This window comes from Candoia aspera, chromosome 8, assembly GCF_035149785.1.
Source record: "Candoia aspera isolate rCanAsp1 chromosome 8, rCanAsp1.hap2, whole genome shotgun sequence".
NCBI classification, from domain to species: domain Eukaryota; kingdom Metazoa; phylum Chordata; class Lepidosauria; order Squamata; family Boidae; genus Candoia; species Candoia aspera.
This window is the reverse complement of record NC_086160.1, coordinates 33,515,650-33,532,102: the sequence shown is the minus strand read 5'-3', so window position 1 is coordinate 33,532,102 and position 16,453 is coordinate 33,515,650.

Here is a 16,453-nt window from a genome sequence, read left to right as displayed (position 1 = left end):
ATACAATGATTCATAAAATCTCATTCAACTTAACTTTATCATGCCGTAGAAAATGATGTCATGCAAACCTCAGATTGTGCCCTTCTAATTCTAAAATCCTCTTACTTCTCAGGAAAACTCACTCTTCAACCCACTCTGTAGTTTGCAGGCTGCAAAGTACAATTTCAAATCTGGCAGTCTCAATCCTCCTTGTCCCTTTGCATCTTGAAGTATTTTATATTTAACTCTTAGTTTTTTCCCTTGCCATACAAACTGAGATATATCTTTCTGCCATTGTTTAAATAGTATATCAGTTGTCATAATATGTATAGATTGAAATAAAAGCATCATTCTTGGTAAAACATTCATTTTTAGCACAGAAATTCTCCCCAACAATGACATCTGTAATTTCTCCCATCTTAACATATCCTCCTTGATCTCATTCCATGTCTTAACATAATTTTTCTGGTATAACATTCATGTTAGCCATAGTGATACCCAAGTATTTCATTTTTTCCTCAATCTTAAAACCAGTTTTTTCCTATCAATTCCATTTGTTTTTTATTTTCATATTCCTTGTTAATATCTTCATCTTCTCTTTGTTAATTTTAAAACCAGCTAACTCCCCAAAATCCTTTAATTTTTTCATTAATATTCCTGTTCCTTCTAGAGGATCTTCCAAATTACCACCAGGTCATCAGCAAGTGCCTGTAATTTATAAGTTTCTCTTTTAATCTTCATTCCAACTATTCTCTCATCCTGTCTTATATCTCTATTCAATACTTCCAAAGCTAAAATAAATAGCAATGGTGACAAGTGGCATCCTTGTCTAGTCCCTTTCTGTATCTTTCAGTTTCTTGTAGCTGTTTAGGGTCCAGAGTGCTGGGGCCTTTTGTCACTTCCATTTGCATTTCTTCCCCTTTAAACTTTTCTAGAAATTATCTTGCTTTTTGGACTGAATTCAGTCTGAACAACTGTTGTTTAAAAGAGAAGATCACTCTTTCCAATTTATCCAATCAAAATATCTTTTTCTGTTTGAGCTTGTCAGCTAAAAAGAAGTACTCTTTTTGTTTATGCAGTATTATAATCAGAATTTCTTTAAGTACACTCATTTGTGCACTGATAATCTTGAGTCTTCTAATGAAATGCTGCTGCAAAACTTGATCTCTGGTCTTCTTTCTGACATAGTGCATAAGAATATCCCTTGGAAAATTTCTTAGTTTTGCAAATCACGTATTGACTCTATAGACTTTGTCAATTTCTGCCTCCATGTCATCTTCATTCCATTCCAAAAAAAAATGGTTAGAGATTGAACAATGTTTTCTCTTGAGTCTTCTCCCGGATCCTTTGGAACTGCTCTAAGTCTCAGGCAGAATTCTTTTTCTCTCAATTCCAGTAAAGCCAGATTGTCTAAGTTCTTTTCCATCTCTCTGTTTTTTAATTTCTCTGTTTTTTTAATGCCAGATGGATCTTTGAAAAGTCCTAACTTTTATATCTTACTCTCATCTTAAAACAAAACTATCTTCCCTGCTTTTATCCTAAATGAGACAGTACACAATTTAATACAAGGATGACATACAGGTTCTGATTTTCTGTTCCAGGTGTGATACACAAACTTTAATATTTGTCGTTGATCTTCATTATCTGGTTCTTGTGGAGAGTTCAAGTGGTAGCTGCCCTCTAGCATCAGCAAAAGAGAATGTAACTTAATTTCATTTTTAATAAACAAAAGCTACTACTCATAGTTGCAAATTGGAAAAAGGGCATTTTTCCTTTATCATTTCTGACAGTAGAGCAAAGCTAAAATATCCTTAAAGCAACAACAGCTATATTGAGTAGAACTGGCTATTACAAAATAATCAGTCAAGGCTTTCCTGATTATTATTAAGCTTCCAGCGTTGATTTCAAAGAAGTGAACATTTTGCAAAAAGAAAGAAAGAAAGAAAGAAAGAAAGGCAGCTGGTTGCAATTTTGGATTAACAAGTTTGTATTACTTTGTTTCTTTTTTGGAGGGGTCTATTGAATAGCCCATTTTGTCTTGGGTGTCATTGATTTGAAGGCAGAGTAAGTTGAAATAACCACTAATTGCATTCATCTCCATCTGCTATGTGTCTGATGCAGGTTATTTGGCTAATTGCTCACCTGTTTTGCTGCTTTTTAATTTCTACAGATGAGGCACTTTCCTACCTATGCCATTTAATTGGTTGCTTTTAAGTTGTATCCTTTTGCCTCCTCTATAAATGTCTTAGTTGCTTTCTTTCTCCCCCTTTACTTTGCTATGTGATAACTGCTCTTGGGATATAGTAATCAGCTTGTTTGTCATGAGTACTGATGGCGAGCTGGAAGGGGCCCCTATCCAGGGGGGAAAACGCATGCGTAGTACTGAGGAGTTAAGCAGCCATTCAAAGAGACACAGATCAGACCCACCTTAACTTTTGGGGTTTATCTGTCTGGGTTTTTCCCACGCTTCTTCAGTTTGTTAGGATTTTCTGTCTAATGTAGCAGTAATAAACACTAGAGACCTACTCCTCATCTCAGCATGATTCCTGACTGTTAGGACATTGTTAGATGTCAGCTTGTAACACAGTATGTTATTTTCACTTAGACTTTATTAATTTCACACCCTCTGGCAATTCCATTTCAGCCATCTTTGGTCCCAACAATTCAAGCTGAGATACTATTTAAACAATATTGAAATGCAACATTACTGTAGTTTTTGTTCTTGTTCTTTTTTAAATGATGGATGGATGGAAGATATTCGATGAAAAAGCAAGAATCAATGGCTGAAAGAGTATACCTCAAGATTTTTATTTTTAAGAGACATGCTAAAAATTTCAGCCTCTTAATTTACTTTTTAAGCAATTTGTATTATTGGAAACTAAAATGGATGTTTTTTTAAAAAAATTATTTATAGCTCTAAGTTACAAACTTACAAGATTTTAAAATATCCAGTAAAAAAAAACGTTTGGAATGTGCATGGGAGCGAGGTTACTCTTGTATAACGTTGCATGAAAAACAGCCAATGTAAAAATCAAGGATAAAATTCAGCAACAAAAATATAGCAAAAAGCTACACCAGAAACTGTAGGCAATCAAACCAATAGTTAATATATTTCTAAATAAATTTGAAATGGACAAAGATGGTAGAATTCTGGGCAAATAGTTGGCTTTCATATAACATAGTCTATATTATTAATCCCTGAGATAGATGGGATGTATCATTAATTCTGTGTGAACCAGGTTTGATTCGATTTGAATTATTGATTCAACATTCGAAGAGGGCATGATGACCTTAAAGGTCAGTGAGAATTTGATTCCATTTGAGCCAATCTGGGAATCAAAATTTGAACTGAAAAAATATTATCCAGAAGGTATAATAGATAACCTTCAAAATGTCTGACAGCTGAAGACAGTTCTTTTTTTTGCAGAATAAAATAAACATGTCAGAGATGGTAGGCCCTTTAGGAGGCATTATCAGTGCCAAGTTTCAAGTAATTAAGTAAATTTTAAAATATTTATCCCATCCTTCTTTTAAGGCAAAGACACAGGGCTGAAGAAAGGACAAACACCACAACAAACCTCCAGACTTCCTAAATTCTAGTAAACAGCCTACAGAGAACATGGCAAGACCTATGCAGTATTCTATTCTACCTTAAAAATCCAACATTTTCAAACTCTTTTAAAATCCAAACTTTCAATTCTGTTTTTAAACATTTGTTCTTACCTTTTCATTTGTTTTTCTAGAGGACTGCAGACTTAAGCTTTGCTGCCTTTGAACCCTGGTTTGTTGCTTGACAAAGCTGGCCATTCCCAGGAAAGACCATTTCTTCAATGTCAGAACCCAGTTGTATCAGAGCTGTGGCTTGCTGGCAGTAAATGATGTTAATCAGGAGAAACAGGCTGCCAGAATAAAATATGGTGCCACAGGGATCAGTAGGTGACAGAGAAAGTAACTGGCACAGAACAATTGTTCTGTGCCAACCACTCCTAGCCTTGCCTCCCCTCCCATTCTTAAAAGCAATAAATGTTTGGGTCAGCACCTGTCATTGTAAGCTTGGCACAGATTCACTTGTAATGCAGAGAGACTTCAACTGTCACTGTAATGCAGAATGTTAAGCACAGTTTGACCCAAGAATTCATATAATTGGACTGGTCAGCCTTGAGCCCAGTGCAGGGATCAAGACTGATTTATGTTGACATGACCAGGAAGAAGTGTAACCCTGTTCCTTCATTTAACAATTGGAGATATAATAAAGCCGCATTCATTAGTCAATTAAAAAAAAAATTAGCAAACAATATTAGCACTCAGAGTTCCTTCATTTGGAGATAACCTACCCATTCACAATCCTAACTCTAATATCATATTTTAAGGTGTGCGACTGTCCATTTAGTTCATGTTGACTTGAAATTTAAACCAGCCTCAGGACAATATCGTTTTGGCACCCTGAGATCATGTGGTTATATGGGCAGACATGGCTCCTTAGGAATATATAACTACCAAGGTTTCCTAACCAAAATTTAAAGATAACACAAATAAAGTCTATTTCTACCCTCTGATCACTTGTTTTTCTTGGCTACCACAGTAGATATGCTGGCAAACATTGCACTTTATGGGAATGACCCTGAAGGTCATCCAATTACAAATCTCGGTGTAACATAAGCTTATATCTCTAAGGTTATAGCTTGTTGGTAATTAGATGTTAGTGATTTGAAGGGTTGCCCTCTGGGAGGGTTTATCCCCTAGTAACAGTATTGCAGATATGCAGTAGGTGCCAAATGTTCTAATATGATATCAGGCTTTGGGAATATAGGCAGTATGACACAAAGAAATAGTCTATCAGAACTGAAATAACGTGCCCAAGTGGAGCAGGCTTGGCAAACTGACATTTGAGGAGCAGATGGCATGTGGACACAGAGATAAGAATAGTAGTGCCAACCTATCAGAGTTGAAATAGTATATCCAGATGGAAGATGCTTGGCAGCAGGTTTGGGCAGGTATCTGAGCAGAAAAATGTGACACACATACTTATTTATTAGACAGTAGCAGTCAACAGCCCACCTGTGTCCCTGTGGTACAGTGGGCACAGAAAGACAAGGAAGGGAGTGGAGGCTGGCACAGATAGAAGTAATGCCACTCCATCAGAGTTGAAATAATATCTATGGGTAAAATAGACTTGGGCAGGTTTATTAGCTAGCATTTGAGGAGCAGAAAGTAAAACATTCGCTGGATTGCAGGACTCAACAACATACCCGAGTCACCACGGCCCTGTTAGCACAGAGCCAAGCAGATGGGGAGATGATATAGGGAAATTGGTGCTGATAGAAACAGCATGGAGTTCTATTTTTAGGAGTAAAAGACATTTTAGCTAAGGTCTTTTTAAAACCAACATGCTTGACAAGATCCTGCACTAACTATAACAGATTGGGGGTGGGAGCAATTGGGCTGTTAGACATAAAAGTAGGTATGTAAGAAGTCTTTAAGGAAGATACGGAGCTTTCAGAAAAACTGAGTGACTCTTTATTTCTGCCCCCACCACAGAAGATATAGGGAAGATTCCTGAGCCTGTACTGACTTTCTCAAAGAGGGCAAACTGAGGCAGCAAGAAAGGAATACCAGGTCTAGATGGCATCTGGAATGGGCAGCATATGAAGTAAATAAACATTACTTGAGAGTTCTTAAAGAAGACAAGCATAAAACTGCTGACCTTCCAGCAAAAAAATATGTAAGTTGTCAGTTAAACCGAGCTGCATACCAGAAAACTAGAACTAGAGCCAAACTCTCTCAACATCTCTATAATGGGCTCTTTCTTTTGTTTCCCAATGCTAGTAGTGTCTGCAGTTTCACAGTGGGATCTGCCATGCTTCTGTCCTTGGGCTTCTCCTCTAATAGAGGAGACACAGGAGCTGCCTCCACCTGCCTCATATTAGTCCTTCCCACATGAGAGGTCAGAAATCAGCAGAATATCAATGCTTACCACAATTTTTCTTTCTCCTGTCTCAGTTTACACCATGACCACTGCCAGTTTTAGTTTATTTTAATTAATTTATTAAACCAATGCAATTAAAATATCTGTGAGCACACAGTTCTGGCTTGCTTCTTACCAATTATCATTAGCTACCTGTCAGCATTTCCCATCAGGAAATGCAAGTCCTGGGGCATGTAGACAAGCACTTTTCTGAAATGAGGCAGGTGGAGCTGAGAAGTATAGGAGCAGTTGAGACCTAGAGATGGAGAACAGCTGTTGGTTAGGGAAGAGCATCTTGCATCAGCAACCTGTGGATGGTTGAAGAGAAAAATGAAAAGGATAAAGAAGCAGACCAAAAGCCACAAAATCTATAGAAAGTAAGCACTTCACAGCTCAAAAGGCATTCCAAGGAGGAGGAGAATGAAACGGTGACCTATATAAACAAGAGTGCTATTGGAACTATGAGAATGTGTAGGTGATGGATGCAGAGAACTGTAATTCTGCCACTGGGCTTGGGGCAGGGAGGAGAGTAGACACACTTTGGGTTGGCTAGTGCCTTGAAGTGCCCCTCCTACGCAATGACTGAGTGAGACCACAGCCATCTGGATTTTACTTATATTTAGTAGCTTTGTGAAATTGTTTTATCATGCATTTTATATTGGAATTTTATTATATATTTATTGTTTTGATTATTTTGTTGTAAACCACCCTGAGTCCCTCCAGTGGGAGAAGATGGGCAATGATACATTTGATAAATAAAATATTAAATATTAAAAAAAAAATATTGCAATCTGTATTGTAATCAGCAATACAACAGAACAAATGACTCATGAGTGCCAGGCCAAAGGTGAGAACACTGGAGGGGAAGAGTCTCTTCATTTTTCCTAACCTTTTTTTATGCAAACTCTGCTAAGAATGGTGATGGGTGGTAGGGCCAGAAAGTAGCTATATGAAATCCAAAGGAGCTGGGATAAGGAAAAGGAGGGAGCCAGAAAAAGATTTCTGCATTCACCTTTTTATAATTAAGCCTGATCACTGCTTGATTGCCATCATTCATTACAAAAAAAGAACCTGTGATATTAAAAGCTGAGATAAAATCATAGGCTATCATGTCCAATCCTCTGCTCAATATGGGAATACAGATTAAAGTATACCAGATAGGTGGGTGTGTCTACCTTCTGCCTTAACACTTCCAAGTGTTCACCAGTTCTTTAGGTAACCAGTTCCACTAACAAACAACTCTTACCATTAGGAAGATTATGCCAATTTTTAAAATATAAATTTTATTAAAAGTTTTGCAAAGAACAAAAAAATCTAACACAAACTAATAAGGAGTGAAAGAAGCAAAGAACAACAAAAAAAAAGTGCACAAAGAAAGAGTAAAAAGAAATAGTAACTTCTGATTTCCTTTGCATCAAATATAAGTATAATTACAAAAATGTATGATTTTACTCTATGATTACAAAAAAAAGCTCACTTTTTTCTATTATCCACTTTTTTATAATCATCAAAACCACAAATCATAAGTGCATTTTTTCCCATTTCATGCAAAAAGTCTATAAGGCGTTTCCAGTCAGCCATAAATGTAGCTAATTTTTTTCTCTAATCGAAGAAGTCAATTAAGCCATCTCTACAAGTTCCATTATCTTCACCAACCATTCCTCTGTTGTGGGTAGCAGTGAATCTTTCCACTTCTGAGCATATAATAGTCTCGGTGCAGCTTTTTTTTTTCTTAATTCAATGAAAATCTGTCTTCTTATAGCCTACATATATTAATTCGAGGCCATCTGGAATTAGAGAAAACAAGTATTGACTTTTTATGTGCTACTTTTTCAGGTATTAAAAGAGTGCTATCATATTTCTAATCAGCCATCTTTTAAAACTAAACCAAATATCCAGTTCCTTCAGTCTCTCTGCATAGGGGTTAGTTTCACACCATCTGATCAGGTATGTTGTGCTTCTCTGAACTTGTTCCAGTGTCTTGTATCCCTCTTAAAGTGTGATGCCTACAACTAAGGCAGTAATTCAGGTGGGGCCTCACCAAAACAGTGAAGTGGAACAATTGCTACCAATGTTTTTTAATCTATAGTTCTACAAACTAAAATTACATTTGCTTTGCTGCAGCCATATCACACTGCTGACTAATACTCACTTTGCAATTAATTACTTTGTCAAAATCTTTTTCACAAGATCTATTATCAAGCTAGAGAGACAGTTTGGTGTAGGGATTAAGGCACCAGGCTAGAAACTGGGAGACTGTGAGTTCTAGTCCTGCCTCACATGGACAGACTTGACCATAGTTTCAATTCGGAAATTGTGAGCATCCTTGTGTTGTTTATTCGTTTAGTTGCTTCCGACTCTTCGTGACTTCATGGACCAGCCCACGCTAGAGCTTCCTGTCGGTCGTCAGCACCCCCAGCTCCCCCAGGGACAAGTCCATCACTTCTAGAATATCATCCATCCATCTTGCCCTTGGTTGGCCCCTCTTCCTTTTGCCCTCCACTCTCCCTAGCATCAGCATCTTCTCCAGGGTGTCCTGTCTTCTCATTATGTGGCCAAAGTATTTCAGTTTTGCCTTTAATATCATTCCCTCAAGTGAGCAGTCTGGTTTTATTTCCTGGAGGATGGACTGGTTTGATCTTCTTGCAGTCCAAGGCACTCTCAGAACTTTCCTCCAACACAACAGTTCAAAAGCATCAATCTTCCTTCTCTCAGCCTTCCTTATGGTCCAGCTCTGGCAGACATATGTTACTATGGGGAACACCATTGCTTTAACTATGCGGACCTTTGTTGTCAGTGTGAGGTCTCTGCTCTTGACTATTTTATCGAGATTTGTCATTGGTCTTCTCCCAAGGATTAAGCGTCTTCTGATTTCCTGACTGCAGTCAGCAACTGCAGTAATCTTTGCACCTAGAAATACAAAGTCTTTCACTGCTTCTACGTTTTCTCCCTCTATTTGCCAGTTATCAATCAAGCTGGTTGCCATAATCTTGGTTTTTTTGAGGTTTAGCTGCAAGCCAGCTCTTGCACTTCCTTCTTTCACCTTGATCATAAGGCTCCTCAGTTCCTCTTTGCTTTCAGCCATCAAAGTGGTATCATCTGCATATCTGAGATTGTTAATGTTTCTTCCAGCGATCTTAACTCCAGCCTTGGATTTCTCAAGCCCAGCTTGTCGCATGATGTGTTCTGCATACAAGTTGAATAGGTAGGGTGAGAGTATACAGCCCTGCTGTACTCCTTTCCCAATCTTAAACCAGTCTGTTGTTCCATGGTCTGTTCTTATTGTTGCTACTTGGTCATTATACAAATTCCTCAGGAGGCAGACAAGATGACTTGGTATCCCCATACCACTAAGAACTTGCCACAATTTGTTTTTCTGAAACTCCCTGGCTTTTTCCATTATCCAGTGGATATTGGCAATTTGGTCCCGAGTTCCTCTGCCTTTTCTAAACCCAGCTTGTACATCTGGCAATTCTCGCTCCATGAATTGCTGAAGTCTACCTTGCAGGATCTTGAGCATTACCTTACTGGCATGTGAAATGAGTGCCACTGTTCGATAGTTTGAACATTCTTTAGTGTTTCCCTTTTTTGGTATGGGAATATAAGTTGATTTTTTCCAGTCTGATCGCCATTCTTGTGTTTTCCAAATTTGCTGGCAAATAGCATGCGTTACCTTGACAGCATCATCTTGCAAGATTGTGAACAGTTCAACTGGGATGACATCATCTCCTGCTGCCTTGTTATTAGCAATGCTTCTTAAGGCCCATTCAACCTCACTCTTCAAGATGTCTGGCTCTAGCTCACTGACCACACCATCAAAGCTATCCCCAATATTGTTATCCTTCCTATACAGGTCTTCTGTATATTCTTGCCACCTTTTCTTGATCTCTTCTTCTGTTAGGTCCTTGCCATCTTTGTTTTTGATCATGCCCATTTTTTGCCTGGAATTTACCTCCGATGTTTCTAATTTTCTGCAAGAGGTCTCTTGTCCTTCCTATTCTATTGACTTCTTCCACTTCAACACATTGCTTGTTTAAAATAATTCCTTATCTCTTCTGGCTAACCTCTGGAATTTTGCATTTAATTGGGCATATCTCCCCCTATCACTGTCGCATTTTGCTTTCCTTCTTTCTTGGGCTACTTCTAGTGTCTCGGCAGACAGCCATTTTGCCTTCTTGGTTTTCTCGTTCTTTGGGATGTATTTTGTTGCCGCCTCTTGAACAATGTTGCGGACTTCTGTCCATAGTTCTTCCGGGACCCTATCTACTAAGTCCAGTCCCTTAAATCGATTCTTCACCTCCACTGCATATTCCTCAGGAATATTAGTGAGCTCGTATCTAGCTGATCTGTGGGTCTTCCCTAATCTCTTTAGTCTGATCCTAAATTGTGCAAGAAGAAGTTCGTGATCTGAACTACAGTCAGCTCCAGGTCTTGTTTTTACCGACTTTGTAGATGTCCGCCACCTTTGGCTGCAAAGGATGTAGTCAATCTGATTTCGGTGTTGTCCATCTGGGGAAGTCTATGTATAAAGCCATCTCTTAGGAAGAGTGGAAGAGAGTGTTTGTTATGCAGAGTGAGTTGTCTTGGCAAAATTCTATCAGCCTATGTCCTGCTTCATTTTGTTCTCCCAGGCCATGCTTACCTGTAATTCCAGGTGTCATTTGACTGCCCACCTTAGCATTCCAGTCTCCTGTGATGAAAATAACATCTCTTTTAGGCGTGTTGTCCAGTAGGTGCTGCAGATCCTCATAGAACTGCTCTACTTCAGCTTCTTCAGCATCTGTGGTTGGGGCATATATTTGGATCACTGTGATGTTAGATGGCTTGCCTGAATTCGAATTGAGATCATTCTATCGTTTTTTGGATTGTATCCAAGCACTGCTTTAGCCACTTTGCTATTAATTATGAAGGCTCCTCCATTTCTTCTGTGGTCCTCTTGTCCACAGTAGTAGATCTGGTGGTCATTTGATGTGAAGTGGCCCATTCCACTCCATTTCAGTTCACTGATGCCCAGAATGTCTACCTTTAATCTTGATATCTCACCAATAACCACATCCAATTTGCCCTGGCTCATAGATCTTACATTCCAGGTTCCAATGGTGTGTTGATCCTTAGAACATCGGATTCGCCGTTCACCACCAGCACTGTTGGCCACTAACCGTCCTTTCGGCTTTGAGCTAGCTGCATCATCACATCTGGGGCTAGTTGAACTCATCCTCTGTTCCTCCCCAGTAGCATTTTGACCATCTTCCGACCTGGGGGTCTCATCTTCCAATGGTATATCGACATATCTCTGGTTGTACTGATCCATTTATTTTTCACGGCAAGAATACTGGGGTGGGTTGCCATTACCTTCCCCAGGGATCACATTTAGTCTGAGCTCTCTGTCATGACCTTCCTGTCTTGGGTGGCCCTTCACAGTTTAGCTCATGGCATCATTGAGGTGCTCAAGCTCCAGCACCACGACAAGGTAACGATCCTTTGCTGAAGGTGAGCATCCTAAACCAACCTAAATCCAGAAATGCTAAGGAATTCCTGGAAGCTTGGTATTCAGACAAATCAGCCATCAATAGACACATAGAAATAAACCATATATACATACCATTCAAAAGAAACAATAAAAAAGCTAAGAAGGAAACAAAAATACTAGAACACATCCTCTCCAGCAGCCAAAACTCAGATAAGCAGAGATTAACACCAGGCAAATGATCAAGCAGAAAACAGTACCCTAATCAAGGAACTACCAAGGAGAAAACCACGCCCCCACCAACACTGGAAGGGCAAACTATTATTTATAAATAGACAGTAAACCCCACATTCATTCTCACTTATGATGTTAGTTGGCTATAAACCATCTCCAAGCAAACAACCAAGCTCAGAAAGCAACAAGAACCCCACAGTTCAACCCTGAACTAAATATATTCTCTTCTATTGGAACACTTTGAGTATGAGGGTTTTTTTTAAGCCCTCTATGTATCCTTTTAACTGGCATGCCATTAAACCCACATTCAACTAAGTTGCTAATCAGTATCTCATGGGGTATCTTTCAAATGCATTAGCCGAATACTTGATGATCTAACTTCAAACACAAGTTACTGAAGTCAGAGCCAGACAAGCAGCAGTAGCCAACTTTTTTTTTTAATGTGGGTATAATTAAAGGAGAAAGAACAAAAGAAAAGAATTCTGCAATTGAAAGAACTGATATGACAGACACAGAGAGACAGATAGGATTTTAATGCTAAATACTTTTAGGGGAAAATAGTGACTCCTGGCCCCTTCCTCCAATGGAGTGGTACATGAAACTGAGAACATTACCAGCAGCTCAAAGCCTTGTCATACACAGCAATTTTACAGCAATATTATTGTTTACTAATATTGTTAATATGTCAAAGCTCCTGGAGAATTTTTCACAGGGAAAATGTGGACAGATGTATGGAAACTGGATTTGGTAAAATGACATCTACCAAGTAAGTTTCATGTAATGGTGTACAAGAGAGCCAGTTTGGTGTAGTGGTTAAGGCACCAGGCTAGAAACAGGGAGACTATGAGTTCTAGGACTGCTTTAAGCACAAAGCCAGCTGGGTGACCTTGGGCCAGTCACTCTCTCTCATCCCTAGGAAGCAGACAATGGCAAACCACTTCCAAAACCTTGCCAAGAAAACTGCAGTGACCTGTCTAGGCATTCACAAGGAGTCAACACTGATTTGAAGGTGTGCACACACACACACAGAAAGGTAAAACAACAAGAACAACTATAGCAACAACATTCCTAGCCTACGGCGCAGTGGCTTCTATTTAGCTAACATTCTAAAAAACAGTTATAGAATATTTCCAAGTAGGTTGTTTTGAAATACACATAAAGCGTCTTGCTTATTCATTATCATGTAAACTTATTTTCATTGCAAATTAAGAAAAAATGTTTACAAATGTATATATGGTTTGTATTATATTCCCTTGGGTTCATAGGCTTTGTAGTACACACACTTGAACTCTGGTTCAAAAGAGTTGCAGAAAAAAAACACATCCTTTATGTATAACCTACCAAAAATTAAAGGGAACCATCACCCAAGTGGAATAAGCTGCAGAGCAAGCCAATTCTAATAGGTTTTGTGTGAAAAACAACAAGAAGAAACAGAAAAGGCAAGAGAATGTCCCACCCCCAAATATCTCTGATAGGCAGAGTTTAATGAGATGATAATATTAATTAGCCAGCTAGTTATACTAATATCCTTCAGCCCATCACACCATTCAATTCCATCTTAGTCTTCTCTCTGTATAGAAAAGAAATAGCAAAGTTTTGTATTTTCTGTTAGACAGCTACCAACAGCAGAAAAGCCATGTAGTCTCTGAATGTTTTGGAAGGTCATCTAATCTGATTAATTGCTTGGAAGCATTTCCCATTTTGACTTGTGAATTCGCTTTCAATTTAATCAAAGCCTTTTTTGAATTAAAACACCTATTTGGAGGTTTGGAAAGCCATAATAAAGAAATTGGTTGCTTGACTTGTTTTTTTTTTTAAAGAAGTAGGCTATACTCTGATATTCATTTCCCTGTGAGCAAGTTTCATGCAATTCAAGTATGATCATAGTGAAAAATGTAATATAATTACATTGAGCATCAACTAAAGTGTTTTTTTTAAAGATACAGACTAGCCAGTGATTGTGCCTGCTAGTTTGTTTGCTTGTTATCAAACTTATATGGTCACCCATCTCACATAAAGTGACTCTGGGTGGCATACAACAATCAATTAAAACAATAAATATATAAAATATTCATTATTAAAATATAAAACAGTCATTATTAAAGTATAAAACATTATTAAAATATAAAAACCCACAAGGCACAAGAGAGAGTGAATGTCAACCACAATAATGGGGCCATCTCAAAATTCACCAGTCCCCTGGGAGCCCCAGGTCTGATGACATAGCCAGGTCTTGAGGGACTTCTGGAATATTAAAACAGCTTATTCATGCTTACTCAGAAGTTTACTGTCAATTTAAGTGGGACTTTCCCCTGGATAGTGAATAGGACTGCATTCTCGATGATTGGTAATTGCTTGTGAAATAATAAATGTAATACTGCAGTTTACACTTTGGAAGTTCTCAAATCATTTTAATCATCTCAAGTAGATGAGATGGGAGTAGTACAATTTTACTGTTTGTTATTGAATGAATGAATGAATGAATGAATGAATACATACATACATACATATATATATATATATATATATATATATATATATATATATAAACTAATAAGGACAAAAAGCAGTTTAACATCTGCTTTCAAATCATATGGGACAGTTTTTTTATCTTTTTAAAATATCTTCTAAGCTAGTCAACTTACAACTCTGTTATGAGGGACCCAGTGGGACATTAGTTGTTCTACAGCATGTTCAGTATTCTGTCTCATTAAAATATGCTAATTTAACAGTCACCCATGGTTTCTTTAAAGTGCCTTATTTCATGAAATTATCAGAAGAAATAGTTAAAAACAAAAAGTCATTCAAGGAAACTTTCAGTTGTAAATAGGTTGAAAAATGAAGAACCTGACTATCTTAAAATCAACCTCTACCACATTAGAATTATTTTATTAACTTTTATATATAGGTGGACTGGGGATTCTTATTTCTACCACTCTGAGAGTAGATCATAAATCCATTCAGCCACTTAATCACATAACTATGGCCGTACTCTTAGATCTGGGAAATATTTATTTATTAATTATTAATGTATATTTCCTGCCAATACAAAGAAGAGCCGAAATAGAGGCAATATGGTCAGATTTAGAGCAATATGTTGATAACCTCCTTCTGGAATACCCTAGTGTTTTGGTACTCCTCAGGGGAATTTTAATGTCAGGCTAGGGCCTGATGACCAAACACTGTTCTCTAAATTTCAGCAGTATCCTCCAACCCACGCTCCCAATTTACCTGATGCCACTCTTGTACACCTTTTTAAAGATAAAAGATCTAACTATGCTGGGATTCATCTAGCCAAGTTTGCAAACAAGTTTAATCTATACATACTAAATGGCTCTATTAAAAGTGATCACCCAGGAGAATATACGTTTATGGCTGGGACTAGGAAAAGTGCTTTTGATTATATGCTAGTCTCTATTAACTTATTACATTCAGTGGAGTCCTTTAAGGTGCTTCCGCATCTAGAAAATGACCACCTTCCTCTATGTCTACATTTGAAGACATCTACTAGTCAGATGTGGCCAGTGACATATTTTACCCCGTCATTGTTCCAGCAGGACAAGTAAGTTGTCATGCCAGAAGGACCTTACAACTTGATCAAAGGGTGAGGAAGACATTGGCAGAGGATGATTTACAAACAATTAGATCATCATTTATGTCTCCCAATACCTCACAAGACCCATTGATTTTGTATAAAAATTTAATACAAAAATTACAACCAATATTAACTTGCGTTACTAACCCTGACATCAAAAGGGTTGTGACTTTCTCTAAGACATGGTTTGACAAAGAATGTGTTGAAGCTAAGAAAGCCCTTACTGCAGCTTATCACCTATATAAATCTGAGACAGAGTCTAATAACAATGCAAATACAAAGTCTCTTGAACACCTTCTTGCTATCAAAAAACAGTATAAGAGACTGGTGGCTGATAAGAAGAAGCAGGACATGAAAACCATGTGGAAACGTCTTATTGAAGCTGCCAAACTGAAGAACGCCTCCCTTTATCCAATTATTATTATTATCCAACCAGACAGTCAGATCATCTACTATTCTAGACTTTCACATTTCACCAGAGGTGTGGGAATATCATTTCCAGAAAATGTATGAGGATCCTAATAATGCCATGTTGACACAAATCAACGAAGGTCTAACCAAGTGGCCTCCAGTCTCGGTGACTGAAATCAAATTTCTTATTGGACAACTTAGAAAAGGGAAGGCTCTGGGAATGGATTTATTTCAGTGGAAGTATTAAAGAATAATGTTGAATGGTGGTCCCCAATTTTAGCTTCACTTTTTACTTATATTGATAATTCAGGGAGAATCCCAGAGGATTGGGGCCTGGCTATTATAGTTCCGATTTTTAAAAAAGGGAAGACAAATGATCCTGCCAGTTACTGGCCTATTAGTCTACTGAATATAATTAGCAAGCTTTATGCTAGACATTTGCAAGGAAAACTCAAAGACTGGCTGGACCAGAGAAATCTTATAGCAGACAAGCAGGCTGGCTTTAGAGAGGGCAGAGGAACTATTGAACAATGCCTGATTCTTCAACATTTGATTGAAAAATATTGTATCAACAAAATAACATCATTGTATGCTGCCTATATAGACATAGAGGCAGCTTTTGATTCTATATCTAGGCCTAAGTTGTGGGAGAATTGGAAGCTGCCTCAATAGATAGTAGGCTTCTCTACCTAATATGTGACCTACACTCTGATATGGCCTTGAAGGTCAGTTGCAATAGATCTGGGTCACTTTCCAGGCTGATTAAAGTACAAAAGGGGGTGAAACAGGGCTGCATTTTGGC